Here is a 24002-nt window from a genome sequence, read left to right on the forward strand (position 1 = left end):
GATGCACTTACCCTGTCTCCCAGGAACAGAGCTGCATGGAGGGGAATCAAGCAACATTTCTTCTGCCACAAGACTGGGAGCAGATGCTTTGTAGGGTGGCTCACCTACTAAATCTTCCCTTCAAGGAATGGATTTGGTTTTGTTAGTTACTAGCTAGAAAGACTCAGAGCCCTAGTTGAACTCAAGCTCAGTGCAAAACACATATCTTCCTTAAGGTTTAGAGAAGAAACGCCTCTAGGTCTGTATCAGAAAAAGCTAACTAGATAGAAACTTTAGAAACAAAGCATCCTTTCTCAGGACGTATTCAGGATCAGTTTGATGCTCTATCCCCAGCACGGCAAGAAGGGAGGTACACCCAGGAAATGAGAGCGTTTATTTAATTCAGTTTTCTTTAAAAAAAAACTTCTTTAGAAACTACAACTTTAAAACAAGATATTCTCAAGTGGAAAATAGGGAAGTACAAAGATAACAGTTTATTCTCCAAGCCGTATGGAAGGGGTTTCAATCCATGTACGCAGCTGAGGATGGGAAATCATGTAGAAGACTCTGACAGGCTAAGTAAAGTAAACTAAATCTCTTGTGCTTAAACACTATTTGAGAACACTTGATGCTAGATCACCAGTTTGAAAAGCAAAGGTGAGCTGCATGCTGACATAGGTAATAAATGGAATTAAGCATTTTATGAATGATGAGATTAATAACCTAATAGCTGATTTCAGAAGGCTTACTGGCTTTACCTGAGGGGATACTTGTCCCAGATATTGAACCAAATCAACATTGGCGGCTCCATTATTTTTATCATTATTTATATTATTGAAAGAAGCCTTTGTTAAAACAAATCTATATTTACAGAGGGGAGATTGTTTTTCACTCGGAAGGTACTTACATTTTCTCTTAAGTTTATCCCAGCGTGTGAGAGGGTAAGATCTATGGGCTTGATTATACCCTCTGAAAGGGTGGAAACCATCTTTTGTATGTTGGTTCTGTTTAAATAGCATTTTGCCCTATTACCCCCCAAAAAAAGAAAAGAAATAAAAATCAAAGTAGTTTGCTGCATTCCCTTTATATTGCCTACAGTTAAATCATATATGCAGTAAAAACACTCCTTTTCTCTGTAGTTTCCAGTCTGAAAATTCAATACTGCATAAACTGAAAAAATAGAAGGGAACAGTTTTGGTCCTCCTTTCTTCCCAGCAAGGGACTGCCAAGCAATACTTAACCTCCAGAACCCAAGTCTTGGATATCAAGCTACACTGGTTCTGGCCTGATATGGGATCCCTTTTAACCTAGTGGTTTCCACCAAGTCACTGCACTTGTGAAAAAAAAATTATAGGATGTGTACATTTGGTGGATTTCAATTATAAAATAAGACTTTTTTTTCAGATTTAGGGAAATATTTAGTTTCAGGTTAAACAAAATTGCAAGTTAATCAAATAGTACAAGGAAAAATGTGATGACAACACAAAGAAAATGGTCTCCAATGATCACTTAATAACACTTCACTTTTTATAGCAGACCTACATCCCAAGAATAATTTTAAATAAGTAAGAAATAGCTTTCAGTGTAACTAAGAAACTAAAAAGCCAAACTGCAGAGCCATTGTTAGACACATACAGTATTCCTGAGAGATGTGTGTATGTGTGCACAGCTGCACAGACACAGAGACCATATGCCTGTGTATAAACAGTAGATATCTGTACATGTGTGTGTGCGCATGTGAATATCTTATAACCACATTGGCAGGTATGCAGGAAAACCTAAATATAAATTAGACTTGTTACTAGCTCTCTTTATACTGGTTGAACAGCTCTGTGGTTTGGATTAGAAATGAAATAAGGCAGTTTGGGTCTTGTCTTAGAAACAAGTGGATTAAAGTTGAGTGTTAAACTAAAGTAGCTTCAGAGTAGCTTTTTCCAAACTGCAGCCTCTGCCTGCGAGACGGATTGTTACTAAACATGTTAAGCTGACCTCATTCTCTGCTATGCTGTTCAAACTTAGATATTCTGATTTTATAGCAGAAGTCTTCATCTAGCACATCAGCTTTGTATGATTCAAGCTGGTTTGATATTTTTCTCTATTAGTCTCCAAAATAGTGGAAAAATCCATTAAGAATTATTGCCCTGCCCTTCTTTTTCTTTGCTTTCCCTTCAATTTCCTACTACAATTCATTACTTCTCCTTTTCCATAGTTTTAGAAACATGTTACTTCTTGAAGGGACATTGTTCGCCCAGTTGTATTCTTCTTTGCTGTACCTATTTCTACACTCTCAATTTATGTCACATGGCTAACCTGTGTCATCCAAGTACATCTTTAGTAAAGCTTTTTAATTCAGTCCCCAGGGACCTCCTTCAGAAGTAAGGGAAGCTCATGTAGGACAGTAACACTGTGCTTATTTAAAAAGTGTGCTACAATAGGAGATGGCTCCCAATCTGGTAGACCATGGGACACGGACAGGCAACAGGCATGTAGAGAATTTCTGTGGAAAACATCGGCTGCCTGAATCTAGGAGCAAGGGCAAGCATCTGAGCCCCCTGAAAAGTTCAAGAAGTTGAATTATCGATTTTCGTTCTTTTCAAAGTGTCCACGTTATTATTTTATCTGTATTGTAGAAGTGTAGAGAGGTCATGGTGAGAGTCCCACTCCTATTTGGAAGGGCTCATTCAAGCAAACACATGAACACAGAATAATCCTTACCATTCAAAATTCTTAAATTCAAATTCTGCCCTCAGTTGCCTGTTTTTTAATAGCAATGCCCTGCTGCAAGAAAGCATAGAAAACTTTTGGACTAAATACAAAAAATTTTTCCTCCCAGTGGTTCCTACTGAAGATTGTCCAGAAGGTGTCCATGCATCCTACCTACCCTCCTAGTGTAGGCAGCTACTGCTCATGGAAAAAGCATGGCTGGGAAAGAGCAGAGCAGCCCCAATCCCTGCCTGTGCTGAGAAACTCCCAGAGAGGGCTGGAAGTGTGGCCAGGAGTACGGGAGGCCAGTGACATGTTAACAACCAGTTCAGTGGGCTGTGGTTTGAAAAGCCAGTTTGGCCAACACAAATAGTGTTTGCTCCAGCAGAGCACTCAATTAAATTCTGAAAAGGTAGACCTAAGTGTCAGAGCACCTCCTGTTAGAAGGTTTATTTATTATGATCTTGAAAATGTAAGAAACTATCTTCTAAACTGATGTTTATCTGAATTAAATTAGAAACTTCTGTCAAACATGAATGACTATCAGATTACGAACCTTTCATTTTATGCTTTAAAAATCTATGAATTTAACTGAATATAATACTTCAAGGAATATTTGCTCATTGATTTTTAATAAGAACTTTTTATTTTATGATAATTATTTTTGAAAAATGAATTAATTTTTTGTTCTTCAAGTATTTATAATTTTATTGGACTGAAAAGAAAGATAACTATGTCTTTCAAAGCATAACTAGGACAAATGAAGAAGAGTAGATTTCATTAAACCACCTTTGATGTATGCTAAACCAAGACATCTTCACAGGAACTCTGACAAAACATGCTACTCACTTTTAACAAAACAAAATGAAAGTTTGTTTTCTAGCTGTTTCCTAAAAGATGACCTCTTTAAGTCACTAATCTTGAGGTAACAATCCTAGTTTCTAGGTGAGATCATGTAAATCTAGGATTATTATCTCAAATCAATCAACACTGTTTTCTTCTCTAATGGATATATGAGATTTACATCTGTAGCACAACTGCCATCCTTGAAATTAAACATTTGCTGAGCTGTTTCTGTGGGTTAGACTAATACCCCATTTTGGTCAACTGAGGTTCTAAGTAATTAAAAATCCTTCATCTCCTGAAAATTTAGCTCCATTTCCAGGTGGGATTTGTTTCTATAGCATTTGTGGTAAATAGTTACTGCTCTTTTGCTAAGCTAGGAATTATCCTTGTTATCTTGCCCATGGTTTTCTTGTACTTACTACTTTACTGATCACCCATACTAACACGCACGTCTCAGTCTCCCTATACATTTTGGTGAGGCTTGGAAGGGGCTGTTACTTTTTTCCTCCAACCACAGCCATAGAGCCCAACTGTCTTCTTTCATTGTACCTCAAAATGCAACATCCCAGCCAGTGTAGTGCCAGGTGCATAACTGGCTCGGGTGCTTTCAGGAACTCATCACTAAGGTGATTTCATTAATTCACAAAGCTTACAGTGAATAGTTTAAAACAACCTCTGTTCCTTTGACCTGAAGCTGCAGTCATTCTTGACAACAGACAGAATATTTTCTTTTTGCAGAACGGGGATTTTTTATATTCCTCCGGCACACACCCTCTGACACCAGAGTGAACCACTGGATAACTAAAATATGCAAACAAGGACACCTGTACGCCAGATAAGCAGAGCCCTGGGTGTGCAGCTGCGGGTTTGTTTCCAAAGCAAGCTGGCAGGTTGATTGAGCTGGGGTGAATTAGGAGGACAATCTGTTACAGAAAGTGGACACCGCATAATTAAGAAACATTTTTTTTCTCCACGCTATCTCTTCTCTTACATTTATTTCTGCATTTCAGTTTCATGATGTATGTCTGGTTTGAATGAGAAATGTTCAGTCCACCTGGTGCTGTCAGTTGCGAGTAATGTCTGTTTACTATGTGCATTAAATTAGGCAATTAACTGTTTGAATGTGTTTGTACAGATAGCCAAGTAAAATTTTATTATAATACCTGGCTGGCTCTAAAAGGGCTTGATTTACTTGGATTAAGGTTGCTCTGACTCTGTACAACCATCATCCTGCATCTGCTGATGGAAAAAAAAAAAAAAAAAAAAAAAGTGTTGAGGATTGAGCTATTAGAGGAATGTTTATGGGAAATCATAAAGCAAAGCTCATAGAAACCCCCCTAAGTGTTTGCCTCTAATGCTTCTGGCTTCGGTCGTTACAGATTTGAGAACCGCTCAAATTAAACTAGAGGCAGCTACAACAAACTGAAACCTCGTGTAACTTAAATCTACAAGCATTTAAGAACAGGTAATAAGGCTAAAGTCGGGTTAGTCTGGCTGCGTTAATCATTCTAACTTAAAAGTTGCTTGTTACGCTCAGCCAGTGCCAGAGCTGGGGAGACACACGATGTGGAGGAGGATGAAACCGAGTGCAAGGCTCTTCTCAAGAAACACTCTGGGCCAGATTTGCTGCTGTCACAAGTGGCAGCTTTCCCTTAGTCTCAGCTCCCTCAGAAAGGGGGCGGCGGGGGGAAGAGTCTGTTTCAAGACACTTCACAAGTTTGGGTAAAATCTGCCATGACACAAGGTTCATTGACTTTATAGTGTAATAATCAAAGCTATTATATTTATATCTCCCAAATAACTTAAAATATATGCCTCTTAAAGTTTAAAGTGCTTGGCAGAGGAAGATTTAAACACAGAAGAGCAATATTTCTAATTCTTCCCTGGAAGCTGGGAGGATAACTCTCTAATAATCAAGCATTTTCAGAAATTAACTAGTAATATAACTTTAATGATATGGTTAATATTTAAATAGAGCAGATGTGTTCTGACATTTACTGGAACCATTGTACTTTTGCAGAGCATTTCGTTATTAACAGAAATTTACCTATGATTTGTGCATGCACATGCTGACAACATTTTAATGCTTCTAAAGAAAGAAAATCACACCTGAATCCCAGCACACGCTTCACGTTTTATTGGGTTTTTTCTTTTCTTTTCTTTTTTCTATTTTGGGGTTTTAAGATTTTTAGTTAAACATTTTCAGGAGGCCTTTAAATACTTCAGAGTTTTTAATGAACTTCCCCCAGGAAAAAAATAAAAAAAATAAAAAAAATTCTGGAAAGGCAGGAAGGTGGATTTGCCAGAATCAGACCCTGGTGAACAAGTCACTTCATGTGAGTTCGCAGTCAGTTACTCAGCATTATGAGGGCTGAATGGTGGTCTTGTTTGCAGCTCCGAGCAGTAAATTGGAATAGCTCTGCGTTTGCGCCGTGTAACAAAGCTCAGGGCTGGACGCTGAAGCAGCAGCTCCATTCTCTGCAAACACAATGCAGGCTCAGAAGGCAGCATTCAGGTATACCTATTCCTCGTAATCAGGTCATCCTTTTCATCCCCTCAGCAAAAAATTGAGTGAGACCAGTGCAAAAAAATACAGCTACCCATTAGAGAATCAAAGGAAAGCAATGTTAGATATTCAGCACTTAACGATTCAATGATCAGTGAGGCTCATCAGTGGCAGTGCTGGTATCTCGTATGTTGAGGTTGGCACTGACATTCATTCTTAAACTCTTCAAAGATTCTTGATACCCTTCCCTGACATCCCTTTCCTGGACAAAGTTGTCTTTTACAGCTAAAGAGTTTTCTTACTTGTGCTGTAGATGAAGCCAATTGCTTCCTGACTTCCTCCTTGTGAATATGGAAATCATTTTAGTTGTTTCAGGGCTGTTAGTTTCCCCTCTAAATGTACTGTTTCCTAGACTAAACACACCCAATCTTTCAGGCGTTTTGGGTGTCACGTTTTCTAAACATTTTATTGTTTTTATTGCTGTTCTCTGGACTATGTCCAGTTTGCCTAGGGTAATGCTGGAAACTACACACAGTTCTCTTGCTGACGTCTCACCAATGGAATCACTACCTATGCATCTTCCCAAAACCACTCCTATCTATATGTCCTAACATAAGATATGCCTTTTTTTTTTTGTAAAACATTACATTGTGAGTTCCTAATGGATCTGCCACTTGTCCAGATTATTTTCTGCAACAGTGCTCCCTGCTCCCATTTTACTCCTTTTGTATTTGTGCATTTAATTTTGTCTTTCCTAAGAGCAGTACTTGATGCATTTGCTGTTATTGAATTCCACCTTATTGATTTCAGTTGCCCAGAGTGCTTGTGACCTAGGGATATCCACAAATCTCTCAACTGTAAAGGAAAATATTGAATAAAGCTGCATCCAGGAAAGAAATCTGTGGAATCTCATTTGAATTTCCTTTCAGTTTTCCAAAAAAATAATGAGAAATCTTCTCAAAATATGATTTGGGTTCTAAGTTAAAATATTTTTATATGTTTTATCCTTGAATATGAAAAATAGGGAACTTAGTAACATGATTTTTACATATAAAATAAAGGATTGATATCTCAGCTATGTTTAGTTAAATTATTATAAAATTATTGAGTAAAAATGCCTTGGCTTTTTAAATGTTGCTTCCCCGATACGACTCAGAATCTCTGAGCAGATTTTAAAGGCTCATATACCACTGCCTCCAGTGCCTACAGGATTTCAGGTTTAATAAAAGTACATGTGATTAGTAATGCAGGACAAATGCAGTCGCTTGGTTTAGAAAACTTGACAGACTGTAATCTGAGCTGGTTTGATGATTATTTTCACTGCTGTGTTAAACAGATTGAGCTCTTAGTCCGCATAGCCCATGAGATTAGTGTTGGGATATAGATTTTTTCACTTTTAGGTTGGACAATTCAGACCTCACCCAAATATGTAATGACAAACACTTAACGGCGCTAAAGCTGCAAAAGAAGTTAGCTTACTTCTTGTGAATTTGGACATTCTTGAACTGGTTTTAAAAGCAGCTTCCCATGCAGTCTTCCAAAAGTTTAGGAATTCTCCTCCAGCTGTTTGGTGTAACTGGTCTGAGCCAGCCCTGCCTTTTTCCTCTTTCATTCTTGAAAATTTCATTTGATTCTTCTACGTAGAGCATAGCAAGCTGAGTATTGAGGAATAGGTATTTGTATCTCTACTTTTTCAAATAGGAGAACATGGCAAATAAAAGGATTAGTTTGCAGGATGTAGTTCTGTTGGGACATTAGACTACAAAACCTCAATTTAAGAGAGGATATTTCATCACATTATAGGCTCCTGTTGATTTTTCCATCTTTTTGTGCAGTTTCCCCCCTTGCAACCATTTTTATAGTCCTTTAAGTCTAATTTTGTAAAAGATACCCTGATTTCTTATTCTCTTACACAAATTACAACCCATGAACAACCCTCACCCCCAGCAGTGAGGCTGCCCACAATCAGCTACATGCAGAAGTGTCCAGAAACCTCAAGGACAACACAGGATGGGGGGATCTACACCCTTCTGCTGTCTACCTGGCATTCTTGTATTTCCCCCTGTAGGGACAGATTGTTTGCTAATCTCTACTATTTGTGGATAACAAATTTTAAATTGACAGTCATAAACTGTTTGGATCATCATTATTTACCTTTGTTCCAAGAACTCTGGGGTTGTGTTGAGTCAGGTATTTTCATTGAATTACAGCTGTCTATGAATGCAGTGAAACTGACTCCATTTTATGTCAACAAACTCTGCGTAATAAGATTATTTTTGTGTCCCAAGAGTAGAACTTGTGATACAACACCAAATACGAAGAATGTAAAAAAATATTATTGCTAGAGCCTATGCAGTTTGAATATATAATCAAATCAAAAGGCTGTAAATTCAACACAGAAAATTTTCAATGTGATTCGTAATTCACCAGTTTGTTGTCTGTAATGAGGTCAGAAATTCCAGAGAACATTTAAGTAGATCATAATATTTTTCTGCATAACTAGATTTGTCAGAACCTGGCAGATATTTTCAAAATGGTTGTTGTCATTTCTCTTCTTTTCATTGAACAAAGTACTGCTTTTAAAAAATGAAGACTGTGTTTACCCAGAGTTCCCACTCAGCTATACAAGAGAAAGATTTGAAGATGCTTTTTGCCAGGAGACTGCTTAGCTCGGGAATTTGTAGACTCTGGTAAAGAATCTGAAAGGCCCATCAGTGATACATATCCCCAAGACTAAAATCAGTTTGTTACTTTGATTGCTTTGTTCAGCTTGCACTTATCCAGACTCTCTCTCTTACGTATTCCTTTCTAAAACTCACAGACTTTCAAACTACTTTTGAAGTTACTGACGTGGCTTTTCCCCCACATTTACTGGCTTCTGAAGGTGGCTATGGTTTGAACAGTGCTTGCTGCTAGTCTTCCTGTTTATCTCTTCTTGAATTCCACTTTGCAGTCCTGAAGTGTTGAATCTGCAGCAGTCATTTTAATGGCCAGATAGATGTCAGAAACACGGGACTTCAGCTTTTCGGCAGGATGAAACCAAATGAAATTCTCGACTGTAACGAAAAAGTCATATTATTCAAACACAATCTCTCGCAATGACAGCAAAAGGATAAAGCAAGCTATCTGGGATTTCCATTTGGAGTAGTGTAAGAGGATTGTTGAAGTTAATGACACTGAATTAATAGATTACAGCAAAGCCTTACTGCACCTTTGTGAAAAACTCCCTTACAATTAAATACATTGCTGCTTTCTCCTCCTGTAAGGGCAAGTTGCTAGAGCAGTTAAGGTACCTTGTGACAAGACCAGTGAAGTCAGTTTAACTCAACTAAAGGATGAGACAGCCAGCTGATCTTTTGGGCTGTGGCACAGCTACATTGCTGATTCCTGTGGTGGGTTTGCCCCAGCTAGTAGCTAAGCACCCACATGACCAGTCGCTCACTCACCCCTCCTGGTGGGATATGGGAGAAAATAGGAGGAATGAGAGCAAGAAAACTTGTGGGTCAAAACAGAGACTGGGAAATCACCAATGAAGTACTGCAGCAAGCAAAACAGACTTGACTTGGGGAATTAAACTTAATTTTTTTGCTGATTAGCATAAATATTTAATTACGGATTCGGGTATTGGGAAACAAAGAAGACAAATTTTGAAACACCTTTCCTTCCACTTTCACAGGCTCAGCTTCACTCCAAACTCCTTTCCTTCTTCCTTTCTAGTCTCCACTTCACTACTTCACTCCAAGCACCTCTCTTGTCACCTTGTTAACGACACGGATTACTCTCAGTCCCTCCAGTGAAGCTACAAGCAGTCCAGGAGGTCTGGGTCAGTGTGCAGTGATTTCTCTCTACTGTTCTCTCATTCCTTACTCTGTTTCTGTGATCTGGTATGGGTCCTCCATAGGCTGCAGGCCCTGTGGGGTAAGCCTGCTCGATCATGGTCTCCTCCATGGGCCATAATCCCTACAGGGAAGTACCTGCTTCAGCATGGCTTCTTTATGGGCTGCAGCCCCTTCAGGGATCTGGCGCACCTCCTGATCCTCTACCTTGCTATTCCTTCATTCCCTTTGTCAGTAGCTCCATTCCCTCCTCCACTCTCTCTGCCCTTTCTTAAATACGTTTTCCTGGAAGTGCCACCAGCATCACTGATGGTCTCACCTGTATCCTGTGGGTCTGTTGCGGAACCAGCTGGAACCAGCTGTGTCTGGCATGGGGCAGCCCCTCAACTCTTCCCACAGAGGTCACCCCTGCAGCTTCCCCACTGCCAAAACCTTGACGGGTACACGCAATGTATTTCCCTTGTGAGAAGCTGCTACAGAATTTTATATTCCTCATCTTTCGTAGTCTGATGTGCCCATGAGGCTCTGGACCCATCTCTGATCTTATTCTCAACCTTCTGCTGGTCACATATGGAAGTCAGTTCATACCTTTACAGGCAATGTTGAGAAAATAAATTATATGATGGGATATTAACTGGTGTAAAAGTCATGGATATAAATATTTGCCTTTCGTTTTGCTTCACAGGGAATATTTCAAACATAGTACTTGTACTAGTAATTTTACATTTTGAGGGCAAAGCCTGGATGTCTGTAGTGCTGTAGTTGACACTTGAAATGCCAGATCCCAGAGACGTTCTCTTGTACTGCAAACCAGTCATTAGTGCCTGGTGTGATATTCCTACTGCAGTGAGCAGAAGGGACTCAAGCTGTTTGTCTCTACTCGGTATATAAGAACTGGGATTCTATCTATTTCCAGGGTAGTTTTCTTCATCTTCCCTTTCCAGGTTTCTCATTCAACATCTTCTTTCTTTAACTGCCACTTTGCTGAATTCAACAGTTTATAGGTGGGGGGGATATGGAAGAATTCTGTTTCTGCGTTTGAGTTAGAAACCTTTTACATTTCTGCCCAATTTTTATGAAAGAGGGGGAAGGGAAGCACAATATCTAAATCCTTGTGGGTTTGTAGAAATCTTCTGATCAGCAATTACAGCCTCCTGATTCTGGCCAGGATGTTTATGTCATGAGGAGCCATGACATGTTTTTAGAGATCTTTCTTCTTATGTATTTGTGCTCATTTATTATTTCTATAGAAAAGATTTTGCTTGTGTGAGAGAAATCATGCTAATTCATTACCTTTTCTCTGAAGGTCTTGTTGTATCCTGCGTTAGCGTACAGTAGCTCATGCCTCTGTCCTTGGCCCTCATCAAAGGCAACTTGTTCTCTGCAATAATCCTGTGTTTTCTGCTCTCCTCTTATAGACATGGTTACATTTCAGTGTTAATAATACATGGTTTGAGCATTATTTAGGGAGACTCTGAGATGTAGGCTTGATTCAGCCTGCAACCAAACACGAGCTTTAAGACTAGTGTGACATAGTAAGAAATTCCTAAGAAAAGACATTAAGCTATAATAACAACTAGAAATATTACCTCCTCTGTTAAAAAGGATTTTGTTTTTCTTCAGTTTTACTTGGCATCCTGTAACTTCTGAGCCTTATATTTGCTTGAATTTCTAGCAAAGCTGCGGACTTTTCTCTTTATAAAGAAAAACATTTGGAGCTAAATTTTCTCTGAAATCATTCCATTGACCTGCAGGCCAAATCCAGCGAAGATTTGACCCTTTCTTTTAGAAAGTCCTTGTTCATTGGCAAAGACCTAGGTACTTGCCATGGCTTCACTGGCAACATCAAGAGCACTTCCTTATGTTACACATCTAGTCATCTTTGAGCCTAAGGAGTCTCAAAGGTAACTGGAGACCCAAGCTCAGCTTATTAAAGCATACCACCAGGTCTTTATTGAATCTTTGGCCAACTCCTCTTCATTTCTAAGAAAGTAACCTGCCAGCCAGCTAGTATCCAGGCTTTGTTACCATTAAAGGAAAAAAAGAGAGGGAGAGGAAGGGAGGAAAGCAAAGGAAAAAAAAAAAAAAGAGTTGATCCTACTATTATCATGAAATTCAAAGCATTGTTCACATCCAAACAGTAGGAGGTGGACATATTAAAGTTTTAGAACTGTAACGACATCTCTCTGCGCTGTCGAGTTCAGCAAAGTGAACCTTGTAACACTTGACATTCATCACAACATTTCCTGCAGTTACCACTCTGTTACTTAGACCAAATTCCCAATTCTGGCTTGCAGACTATAATTTGGAGACACTAAATGACTATAATGTGGAAAGTATCTGATGATGTATTGTGCTTTACAGTACAAAAACTACTAAAATTGTAGCTTGGAGAACTAAATCAAATATATAATTATCTGTGTTTGTAGGATTTCCTGTAAGAACTTGATGTTGTTTAAGCCATGCCTTTCTTTCTCTTTTGTTAATAACCCATGTTCTTAGAAAGAGGATCATGCATTTCAAGATGTTCTTTGCACTTAGCCCTACTTCCACCTCCTTTCCTTCCTTCTTGCTGACCCATAACAAATCTTCTGGCTTTGATTTCACTTCACATTCAAAAGCAATGACAGAGGCCCTAATGAAAAAATCCAAGTGCTTTATTTTATTAGCTGCAATTCTCACACTTGGAGAGTGTCTTAGTGCCAAAATTCTTTCCTTTTGTTTTTCCTTAGTCTTTATTTTTAGATGAGTGCTATCTGGTATTACGAGTAAGCATAGTGATTAAATGTTCAGAAGCTAGTGACTTTGGGGAGCTTGCCAACATACAGTATGCAGTTTCTATTATTATTTTTTCCTTACCACCAAAAGAAGTATTTTACACGTTTGAAATTACTGTAGTTATTTTCTACTCTAGAGACATTTTATCCCTCCTTTTCATCATCCTCAGCTCACTGTCATAATCTATTGGTTGCTTTCCTAGCATATCCCAAAGAGTATTTCTTCAGTATTGCAAATAATTTTCCCTTGCTCACCTTTAGTTTTTAAGGTTGACTGCCCTGTCTGTGCTCTCTCCAGGCAAAGATCCTTTGAGACCAGTGATTAATGAACCTTGAAAGACTGAAAGCTTGTACACACCTGAGGTCGTCAGTCAGCACTATCTTTTGAATTTACTGATTCAGTAAAATCGTCCTGGAAATCTCAGGAGGTGACATTTAGATATGAGCATTCTGGAGGTGCTTCTCCTAGCCCCTCTTGGGAAAGAAGAAGAGGAGATCCTGCATTGTATCTTCCAGACGCTGATAACTACCCTACAATTTGGAGGAACAATGTAGGGCTAGGAGAATTTAGACCACATCTCAACAAAAGCTATAATCTTTTGCTTTCTCACATATATAAAGTGAGGAATGATTTGAATGAGGTGAATGATCTTATTTTATCCATTCCAGCTTACACATAGACAGGACAAAAATTGAAGCCATGTGGATAAGTTAACAATAGACAATTAATGTCTGCAGTCTGCCAGACTGGTCTAACATTAATTCATCTCTTGCCAGAAGCTACTTGGTGCTAAATTCTTCAGAATGTGGGTGGTTTTTTTTTTTTCTTTCAGAAAAAAAAAAAAAGATGTAGGTATGTGGATTTCTTTTTGCCATGTTGCATTCAGGGATCTACAAAAGGTATTAATAACTCAGTAAGAATGTATTTGTATCTTTAACAGTGTTGTGTTAAAAAAGAAAAAACACAGCAACTAGGTAAGTCTATATGGCTCAACATCAGAAATGGATATATTATATTTCTGCTTATGCTGGATTGGGTCACAGCATTACTAGCTTTTCTGTAAGCTAATACGATCATTCTATATCTTTTAGGCAGAGGAGAGGAAGTTAGATCAATGTGCTGTAGGGATACTATTTTGGGAAACATCAGAAGGAACAAATTTAAGTCAGCAGGTACACCAGCAAAGCGACAAAAATCACACTGTACAGTCCACCTTTACCTAAGAATTAAAAGAGACTGCCGTGCACATTTTCTTCACTTTTTTTTTTTATCAAACATATATATCCTATGATCAGATTGCTTGGACATATATCTATTTCTATACGATACCAAATAGAAAATTTGACTTAACTCCAGAGGACTCAGCCAAGCGTGATCAGATTCCTGGAACATGATTAAATAACTCTGCAACCATTTGTTGAAATGTGAAATCATTTTCGTTATCACAATAAAGATCAAAACAACCCGTAGTTGTAAAGGCTGACACTCTTTATTGTCTTCTTTATTGTTTAACATTTTTTACACAAACTATCACAATAAGTGTGTATGAGACAGTGATAATGTTGAATTTGCCCTTTGACCACAGCCAGAATGAATTTAAGAAAAAAGACGTAAAATCTCATACCAGGCAACGTTTCCTATAGCCTGAGAAACAAAAACTGAAAAGCTTAATGTCATAGAGAAAACTGTGGGTGTCATTATGCAAATTTCACTTTTGTTTAGTGACACACAAATATTACAGTGATTAACAGTTGTCTGTGTTCATATGTTTATGATTTTTTCCAAATATCCAATATGAATTTTAACATAGAATCCATGACAATGCTGAACAAATGTGCATTGAAGTGCATTTAGACATTTATACTGCCATAAAATGATATTTTAGGGTTCCATTGGAGTGTTTGAGTACTACAGATTAAATGAGGGGTGTGAGGAGAAAGTGTTGCATAGCACTTAAAAATATTCCTATTGTTGCCCTTTGGCTGCTCTATCCTTCTTCCAAGGGGGAGGAAAACTAGTAATCATCATTTATCTTTTGTAATTGGCAAATGTTCCTGCAGCTAGAGAGAATGGTCAGGCAGTTACCTCTCAGCTTCTGGGAAATGTATGCCAATACACTGTTTCAGAGCCTTACAGCCTTACTTTTTTTCTACATGGAAACATATTGGTTATTTTAATCTCGTGCCTCAAAAAACATGAAGGAGGAAAAATGGCTGCTGTAGTTCAATATAATTTTTCCAGCCTTGTTACTTAGCTTTAGCCTTAATAATTTTTAAAAAAATAATTGACTTTACAGACCTTATCCAAGTTCAATATATTATATTTTCCTCCTACTACTCCTCATACTGGGAGGTTTAGTCTAACAAGTAGATCTTACATGTTGAAGGTGCCTTTTTGAAGGAGAAAAGTAACTCAGATTCCCCAAGAGTTAACTGGTAGGACAGAGACCCCTTCTCTCGGTGAGAAAATGCCATTAAAATATGATAGACTTTTTCTCTTTTGTGTGTTTGTACAGTGCCTGATACAAAAGTCTCTCAGTCACACGCAAAAATCAATCCTATAGTTTGGTTCAAACTGTATTGAATTAGATTTTAATGCCAACTTGCAATAAAAAAATAATAATTATCAATATGACAATACTATAATTTCTCTGTTATCAGCTTTAAAGTCAATTGTCAGAGTATTACAGCAGTTGATAGTTATTCACAAGCAGTTAAGCAAGCTATCACCTACAGCCCCATAGAAGAAAATAACAATTTGTTCTCCTCTCATCAAGCCAGTTATTATTACTCTATGTACAGGCATTAAACCTCTCTCTTCTGTAGACCTGCGACACAGGTGCTTAGAGATCTTGACTATCTACGTCATTTCAGATTATCAGTTAGATTCAAAGCCAAATTCATATATCGTTTTCTATCCAAACCCATGTGTCATTTTGCTGATAAGATGTAGCCTATTCGACTAACCATATAAAGAATAGGTATTTTCAGCATTGGATGAAAATAAACGCAAAAGATCAGTTCAACTGATGGTGCTTTGAGTTTGCAGCTTGTTAATGAACTATCTCTGTAACACACTGGTAGCACAAAGAAACTGAGGACACAGTTCTATACTGGTAAATGAGAGGCTGGGTCCTTAACTGTTCAGGGGCAGGTTATACCCCCTTGCTGGTAGTAAAATTCTTGGGAATGCTTATGTAGTAAGAGAACTCAGGGTGAGTATAAAGGAATCTAGCCCTAAATTTTCATCATGCATAATTGCATTCTTTCTCATTAAAATCCCACTCTGATTCTAATTAAATTCATAATTGTTCTGCATTTGATGCTATAAACTGTTGTGTAGTGTTGCTGGGTGCTATTTAACAGATGTCATCCTCTCCCCGAGAGGCAGTGGTATTTCATTGCTGTGTGAATTGATCCTTCAATGTGAAATCTGAACAGGTCCCCAGATAACCAAGCAGGAAGGGGGACGTTGCGAACTAGCAAGAATGAATAAATGAGGTAACTGAAGAGTGTCTCTCAGAATTTATGAGCTGTAATTCCTTGTACTTCAATATATTTTAGAAGAGTAATCCAATTTTTTCCTTCTATCTTCTATTCATAATAAAGTTACAAATTCATACTGTTATTTCAACACGCAGTTCTCAAGCTCAGGCTTACAGATACAGACCAGTTTTTAGACATTTGTATTAATTTTCTTGTTTTGCAGTGCAGGTCTTCAGAATTAGCTGAAACCAGTTTGACTCTTATACACACATACACAGAGGTGAGAAAGCCTTCTTGGCTTTTTTTTCAGAAAATCATTTTTTTCAAGTATGCCGATTTCATTCACCACCACTTCCCCTCCATCTCTGCCAGATACACATGTAGCCCTAACACTCTTCATCCTGTTTGTTTCAAAATAGTTGTTTGACTGTTTCTGAATTTATTCTACCAGGTTTTCCTGCCCCCACGTTCAATGTCTACCTGGGGAGTCCCCCACATCCATCTCTGGTCAGTTTCTTCCAGTACAAATTCCCAGTTTACCGAGTCCCACAGAAACCTATTGATCTTCAGTCAGATCAGAATGACTTATTTCCTAATTTATATAGCTCAGATTCAGTATTACCAAGCTGAGTAGGACTTATATAAGTTTAAGGAACAAAACACTGAAGTACACTGGATAATACAGTATGATGCTTCTATGAGGAAAAACAGGATTAAGAAACTAAGAGAGAGCAGCTGGATGTCAGTGGGTCAACATGATTTCTAGTTCTTTTTGCATAGCAAGAGGTTGAGTCTCAAGATGCTTTTAAATTGCTTTAGGATCCTCAGAGATAGTTGTGTTATAAAATGTATGTTATTACTTACCACGCAAACTATCACCAAAATCATTTGTTATCTCCTATTCATAGGCAAATCGTGGGGAATTTGAATAGGAGAATAACGTTGAGAATGTTCTATTCTAAACATGAACTTCTTCTTAGATATTAAACTTGTTCTCTATCCCTTATTCGCATTTGTCAAAATCAGATATACCAGAGAAATTTTTTCCAAATGGTACATAGAATAAAATTTTTAGCCGTAGGCTGCTCATCATGAGTGGTGTGTATTAGAGATTACTAATATTATTCAGCACTCCTACCTCATTATTAATTACAAAAACTGCCCTACTGCCTATGGGTGCTGCCATGATTATTTTTTCAATAATGTGAAATGTCTTTTTTAAAAACAGAGAGAACACATGAGGGCTGAGGTCTCCTTGCCTTTCTTTGATAATGCCTCTAACCACCTGCTAATTTTAATGGCTGTCTCCTGAAATTCCTATTCCTCTCTCAAATTTAGCTAACAAAGTCAGATGGACAGGTGATTTTGAGATGTAGTAGAGACAGGCATATCTTGTTTGCTTATAGGAAACCAGGCAAAAATGCTTAGTAAAGAATAAAAGGTTAGTGCTGGTATACATTCCTTGGCCAGGCAAATACAAAGGCGTGCAATGGATCACTAACTCCTTCTTTACTGTCATTTTTTGAGTAACTAGCCATGCTAGCTGTCCCTCCCATGGTCTGTTTCTGTTGGCAGCTTGGAGAGCTAGAAATAATCACAGGGAAGGTTCTGTCCCATTTTTGCATCATGTGCAGAGTCAGGCTAGTGGGCTCATCTAAAGTGAAGGCTTGTCCTAGTTAATGGCTGGTACTATATAAAAACATCTGCAGACTTGTGAGACAGGAACAAAGATTCGTCACACAGCTGCCATTTCTTCCCTGTTCTTCATGGAGTTGCAGAGCTCCATGCTTTTCCTCCTAAGTAGGACTCGGTAGATTAAATACCACAAGTGGGTAAAATGATTATGAGAATTCAGATACAGTAATGGTCTGAGTTGGTTTGTGTGTGTACATAGTACAGAGTTCTACTTTTCAGGATTATTTTTAGTATTTTTTCCTTTGGGACACAGAAGTAAATACTTTGTATTCAGATCTGGGGACTAGGGTTCTTTGATGCCACGTTTTCGTCAATGAGCCTTTCTTGGCAATTCTCCTTAACTCTAAAAGAAAGTATTGTGCCATTGTGAAGTTTTATGAAATAGGACTAATGAGTTGGAATAAATCTCGAATATTATTTACACAAAAAATTTTCCATGTTTTGCCTGCCCCCAGACATTTTGAAGTCCATATAAGTGAGTAACAGAAACATACGTGCCACAATAAATTACAGAAATTGACAGTGGCACAAAAGAGTGAAGTAATCAATAAATAAATATCCTTGCTTTGAAAAGATCTTGTAATTATACAAGACAGGTCTGACACTAACATTAAAATAGCTTGTCAAAACATCAAAATACAGACAGTTCTGATTCACTGGAACAATTATCTACTTTGTGCCTGATAAACAACTTTAGAAGAGAAGCCCAGTCACACACAATGAGGATGAGAGATTATGTTATCTTGTGATAAATTAGTCTAGTTAAAATTCTTTGCATGCCTGAAATGACCACCTGGGGAATCAATGTACCTTCAGGAATGTATCATCAAAAGCATTGCCATCACTAGTTAAAAAAAAAAAAAACAAAAAACACAGAGAGAGAGAAAGTCCAAGAAAAAAATGAAAAAGTAAGAAGACAATACTAGCTAAACTAGTAGTTTAGGTGGCTTTAAGTCCCCAAATCTAGAAGGGAAAAAAGTCTGGACAGCTGGAACACTTTGATGAAACAGGGTAATCCAAATCTTAACATGATAATCCGAAAACAGCAGAATATGCTAACTAAGGTGCTTAAATGAAAGGTTAGAAAATAAGTGTCATTTTGTTCTTGTCCACTTGGCATATTTCAGGCATGTGTTCTAAACTCATACTTTTGACACTTAAAATAGATCGAGAATCACAGGATAAATGAGAATGGACAGGACCTCTGGAGGTCATCTGGTCCAAACCCTGCTCAAAGCAGACCAAGACCAGGTTGCTCAAGGCCTTGTCAACTGATTTCGTGAGTGAATGGAGACTCTGCAGCTGCTCTGGATACTAATCCCAGTGTCTTCTACCCTCATTATGAATATTTCTTTTCTGTAATATCTAACTGGAACTTCCTTTGTTTCAGCTTTAGTCCCCTGCCTCTTATCCTGTCATTGTGCACAGTGGCTCCACAGGATGGTTGGGAGTAGAGAAGGCAGAACCGGAGTCCTCTCAGCAGTGTCAGTGACAGGAAAAAAGGCAATGTGTGCAATGTGAAACACAGGAAATTCCATTAAAACTTAAGAAAATACTTTTTCACTGTGAGTGTGATTTAATATTGGAATATGTGGCCCACAGGGCTGTGGAGTCTCCACCATTAGGGACATTCGAAACCCAACCAGACACGGCCCTGAGCAACCTGCTGTAGCTGATCTCCAGAGGTGCCTTCTGCCTCAGCCATTCTATGTGAGTCTGTGATTTTAAAATCAGTCTGTTGCAGTACAAAAAAAATTGCCAGTTACTGTAATCTGACAGTGATTATCAGATGGGGTAAGGGGATCAGATTTTCTCACTTATGTTCATCCAGTGGAATGCCACTAATGGAAACATTCTTTCCTCATTGGATTTATATATTTAAGGCTTAAACACCCAGGCTATTTCCTAAAGTATTTGCCTCAGGCAATTTGTTTGGTGGAATTCAAGCAAGTGTACTTAAATTAGAAAACTAAAATTTTGCAAATGTTATGCAATGATGCAACTGTGATACATGCTGTGAAACAAGTGGCTGAAGTCTTGTTAAGGGTTGGCTCTGATTGGAAATATGTCACTGTTGTGTTATCCTGGTTTCTGCCATAGGATAAATAACAATTGCCTTTGACAAGTTAAAGCTTGAACAATGTTGGTTTGGATATCATCAGCAGAAGCTCATTGAGAACTAAAGTTTAGCAGATGTGTTATATCAAGTTACACGTATTTAATACAGGTGTCTTTTCTGCTGAGCATGCTCTGGACCAAAGGCTGGGGCAGGTTATCCAGAGCACTATTTGAAACTGGTGCTACAGATTGAGGTGACACATTTCACCAAGACATGGACCTGTTGAAGCGAGTCCAGAGGAGGGCCACAAAGATGATCAGAGGGCTGGAGCACCTTTGCTATGAGGAAAGATTGAGAGAGTTGGGGTTGTTCAGCTTGGAGAAGAGAAGGCTCCAGGGAGATCTTATAGCAGCTTTCCAGTACCTAAACGGGGATTAAAGGAAAGCTGGGGAAGGACTTTTTACAATGGTGTGTAGTGATAAGATGAGGGGGAATGGCTTCAAATTGGAAGAAGGTAGCTTTAGATTCGATATTAGGAAGAAATTTTTCACTCTGAGGGCAGTAAGGCACTGGAACGGGTTGACCAGAGAAGTTGTGGAAGCTCCATCCCTGGAGGTGTTTAAGGCCAGGCTGGATGGGGCTTTGAGCAACCTGGTCTAGTGGGAGGTGTCCCTGCCCATGGCAGGGGGGTTGGAACTAGATGATCTTCAAGGTCCCTTCCAACCTAAACCATCCCATGATTCTATGTGCAAATAAACTGATTAAGGAGAACATTTCTGCTGTCCTTTACATACATTCACTCAGAAAACCTGGAGGAGGAAGAAGCAGCAGCCTGAGCGAGATGACCTTGTTCCTTCTACTTAGCTAAGATGACAATTATTGTAATTTTCATTGTTTCTGTGTAATTTGTCATTATGTCACAATAAGGAAAGTCCTCTTCGAAGTAAACAACCCTCCACGTCATGTCTTCAGCCCTAGCTGCTATAATTATCATCTCAGTTTTGTCAATCCAGTTTTTATTTGAAATGTCGCCTGAAAAGCACTCAGTTATTCTCCTTATTTCTTTGGTACAGGTTTTTCTAGGTCATTTTGAAAATTGTAACTTTTCTTCTCTTCATCCTGAGGTGGTGAAACCACAGCAGGAGCCCCTGTCTGATCACTTGGTTTTATCAAATGATGCTCAAACCTGCTCAAGCAATGTTAAAGGTTTTCTCCCCACATACTACAAATATTCTGTCCCCCTTTATTTTTCATCAGAAACCCTGTGCTAGAGCCCACAGTTCATATCAAAACATGGCAAATACCTGAGTGGACTTCTGTGGCCGTTGGCCACTCTTCTGTGGGTATATAAAGGAGTGCAATATTCAGAGGACTCAGGAAATTAATCTCTTTCCTAGACAAAATTTTTGGTGTAAAACATGCTCAAGCTGGCTGCTAAAAATTCCTTCATTCACCCATTCTTTTCCTTTTTCATCCATTCACTTGGGCAGAGACAGAGTACTGAGGCAAATCTGCCTTACCAGGAGTTGCTTTCTCCTCCTTAAAATTGTGATGTTCCTTCTTGGTCCTTCATGTCGGGTTGCTCTGGGCATCGCACAAATAAAAAGTATCACTGTGACCCCAGTTTCCTTCTGAAATTTCAGCTCTGTCTAATTTTATGTAACTCTGGTTTTGGGGTTGGTTTTTTTTTTTTTTTTTTTCCAAAGTACAAGGTTGCTTAAATCTCATCTATTTTCTATATTTTGAGGAAAACAAACAAACAAAAAAATTACCTGTGCCACAGAGATTGAGTCATCTTATTTTAACAATTCTAGATGGGGAATATTACAGGTGTTTTCCTATTCTGTACAGAAAATTCATGGTTTTGTTTCCAACATGGATTTTGTCTTCATGTGTTAAGTCATCTCTCATCTTTTCCAAGAGTTACTGGGTAACACCAACTGAGGAGTGCTACAGCTAGATATTCATAATTTATGCACAGGGCATCCATCCTATCCGGTGACAAGGAAATATAGTACTTGATTGTAAAATAAAAGTCGTGTATATAGAGAAGGTGGATTACAATTGAAACGTTTCCTACTTTCAGAGAAACTGTCTTTGCTTCTATGTATGAATGTAGACATGAAGACATGTTATATGAAGACAAATATAAAACTCTGAGGTTGAGACCACCAGCTCTGGAGTGTGTGACTGGCTTCTTGCACCTACATCAATTTTTTTGATTGCATTAGGATTTTTTGTGACGAAACAACTTTGCAAAATTTTTGGTTTGTAAAACTGGCGGCTTATTTTCTATTTTCAAAGTGTGGCCTACTTCCCACTTTTGAATTTTGGTTTTGAGACCCAGAACAAGGAGCAGACACCTTTGAACCACAGCATCAAAGTTTAATTTTGAGAATTCATTATATGTTTTCTCAGTATAGGATCCTGGTTCATTTCTTCACTTCTTTGTCCTGGCAGTCCCCTAATGATTAAGGTATTTTGCTAAAAGGCAGTTTTCCCTAGACTCTATAAGATACTTCTTCATCATGTACTCTTTGGACCCTTTGGCAACACTTTCTTGTTCCTAATATTCCATAAAGTACATAGGCACAGAAGAAAAAACTCATCGAATGTATTTCAATTTGTTTTTTATCTTAGTGTTCATCATTAATCATAAGTGGTGCATACAGGTAAATCTTGATTTCCTTGGTCTTTCATATTTCTTATATTTTATGATACACAGAGCTGTGTGATACCAGAGTCATCATAATAATACATTCATGTGCATTGAACTGTCCTTACTGTCTATTAATCTTTTAAACGCTTAACCTTCCTGCATCTGATTAAATCCCTTTTCCATTATTTACTGTTAAATATCCTCGTCATTTGATTAGCATAGTACTTGCTCGCTGTTTTGTTGTCTTCAGTCTTTTATTTTTTGAACAAATGTCAGAGATTACTTTAACTATCATAGTGTATGTTATGAGTCTTAATTCAAATAGGAACTCTGGTTTTCAGAAACTTTATTTTGGTTTTTTTTGGTTGGTTTGGGTTTTCCTTTATTCTCTGCCTACATTTAAGAACATGATAAGAATAGCAGAAAAATGGGTGCTGATATTAATTTCAGTCTTGCAGCAAACCAGCATTGTCTGCTTTTTATCTATCTAAGGGGATTTATTTGGAACAAATATTTTCTGAGTATACTTTTAAATGTGCTTGTGCTAAAAAACGTGCAGTGCTGTTTTGCCTTTTAAAAAAAGGCAAGTGGAAGAGTTATTTCTTCAACAGGCGGTCCCCAGAAACAGCAATTTTTAGTTTGTGCAGAAATTTAATTCAAATACCAAAGCTGTCTCCTTTGAAATCCATATTTATGCGTGCAATGAAAAGAAGGCAGATTTCTTTCTGGGACTTCTACCAGTTGAAGTAAAATGCTGTAAATTACCATTCAAGGAAGCCATGGCTTTTTTCACTGAAGGTAAATTGAGCGTATTAATACCTACCAACAATTAAGATGTAATCAGAAATAAAATCAAGGCCTTATGAAGTAAGCTAAGCAAAGCCTCTCTCTGGTGAGCAAAACACTTATTTCAGACACACATTTCAAGTGAGGTTGTAAGAAAGGGCTCTCTCGTTTAGGAGCCTACCCCTGGTATGGCCGGCCAGAGCAGCAGCGGCGAGGCAGGCAGCAGCTGCTGCACTGTCCTCTGCTGCTGCTGCCCAGTGACCAGCCATGCTGGAGGAGATACACCCCGTCTTCACAGTCCAAATAGCACCACTCCCCAGAGGAGCCTGCCTGAGATCAAGGAAAGAAAATACGAACTCCTAGCAAAGATGAATGAAAGCCGGGGCAATGATCTCATAACTTCAGTAGATGTCTTGGGAATATAAAAGCAACCATAACTTGCTTCTTAGCCAGAGCAGTGATCACGCTGCCCTTTTTGCCAGAAATCATTTTCGCCTTTCCTCACTCATATTCGTATCCTAAAAGTCAGTTCCCTAAAAAATAAAAGCTGTTATTAGGTACCAAGTTAGGCTTTAGCTTTTCCTGCTTGAATCAGTGAGCTGTCTTACATTTGGCACAGTATTTCAATTATGGTAAAGTATTTCAGTAAAACCATTTAGCTAAGCAGGGT

The sequence above is a fragment of the Charadrius vociferus genome, unplaced genomic scaffold, assembly GCF_000708025.1.
Source record: "Charadrius vociferus isolate BGI_N301 unplaced genomic scaffold, ASM70802v2 scaffold414, whole genome shotgun sequence".
NCBI lineage: Eukaryota > Metazoa > Chordata > Aves > Charadriiformes > Charadriidae > Charadrius > Charadrius vociferus.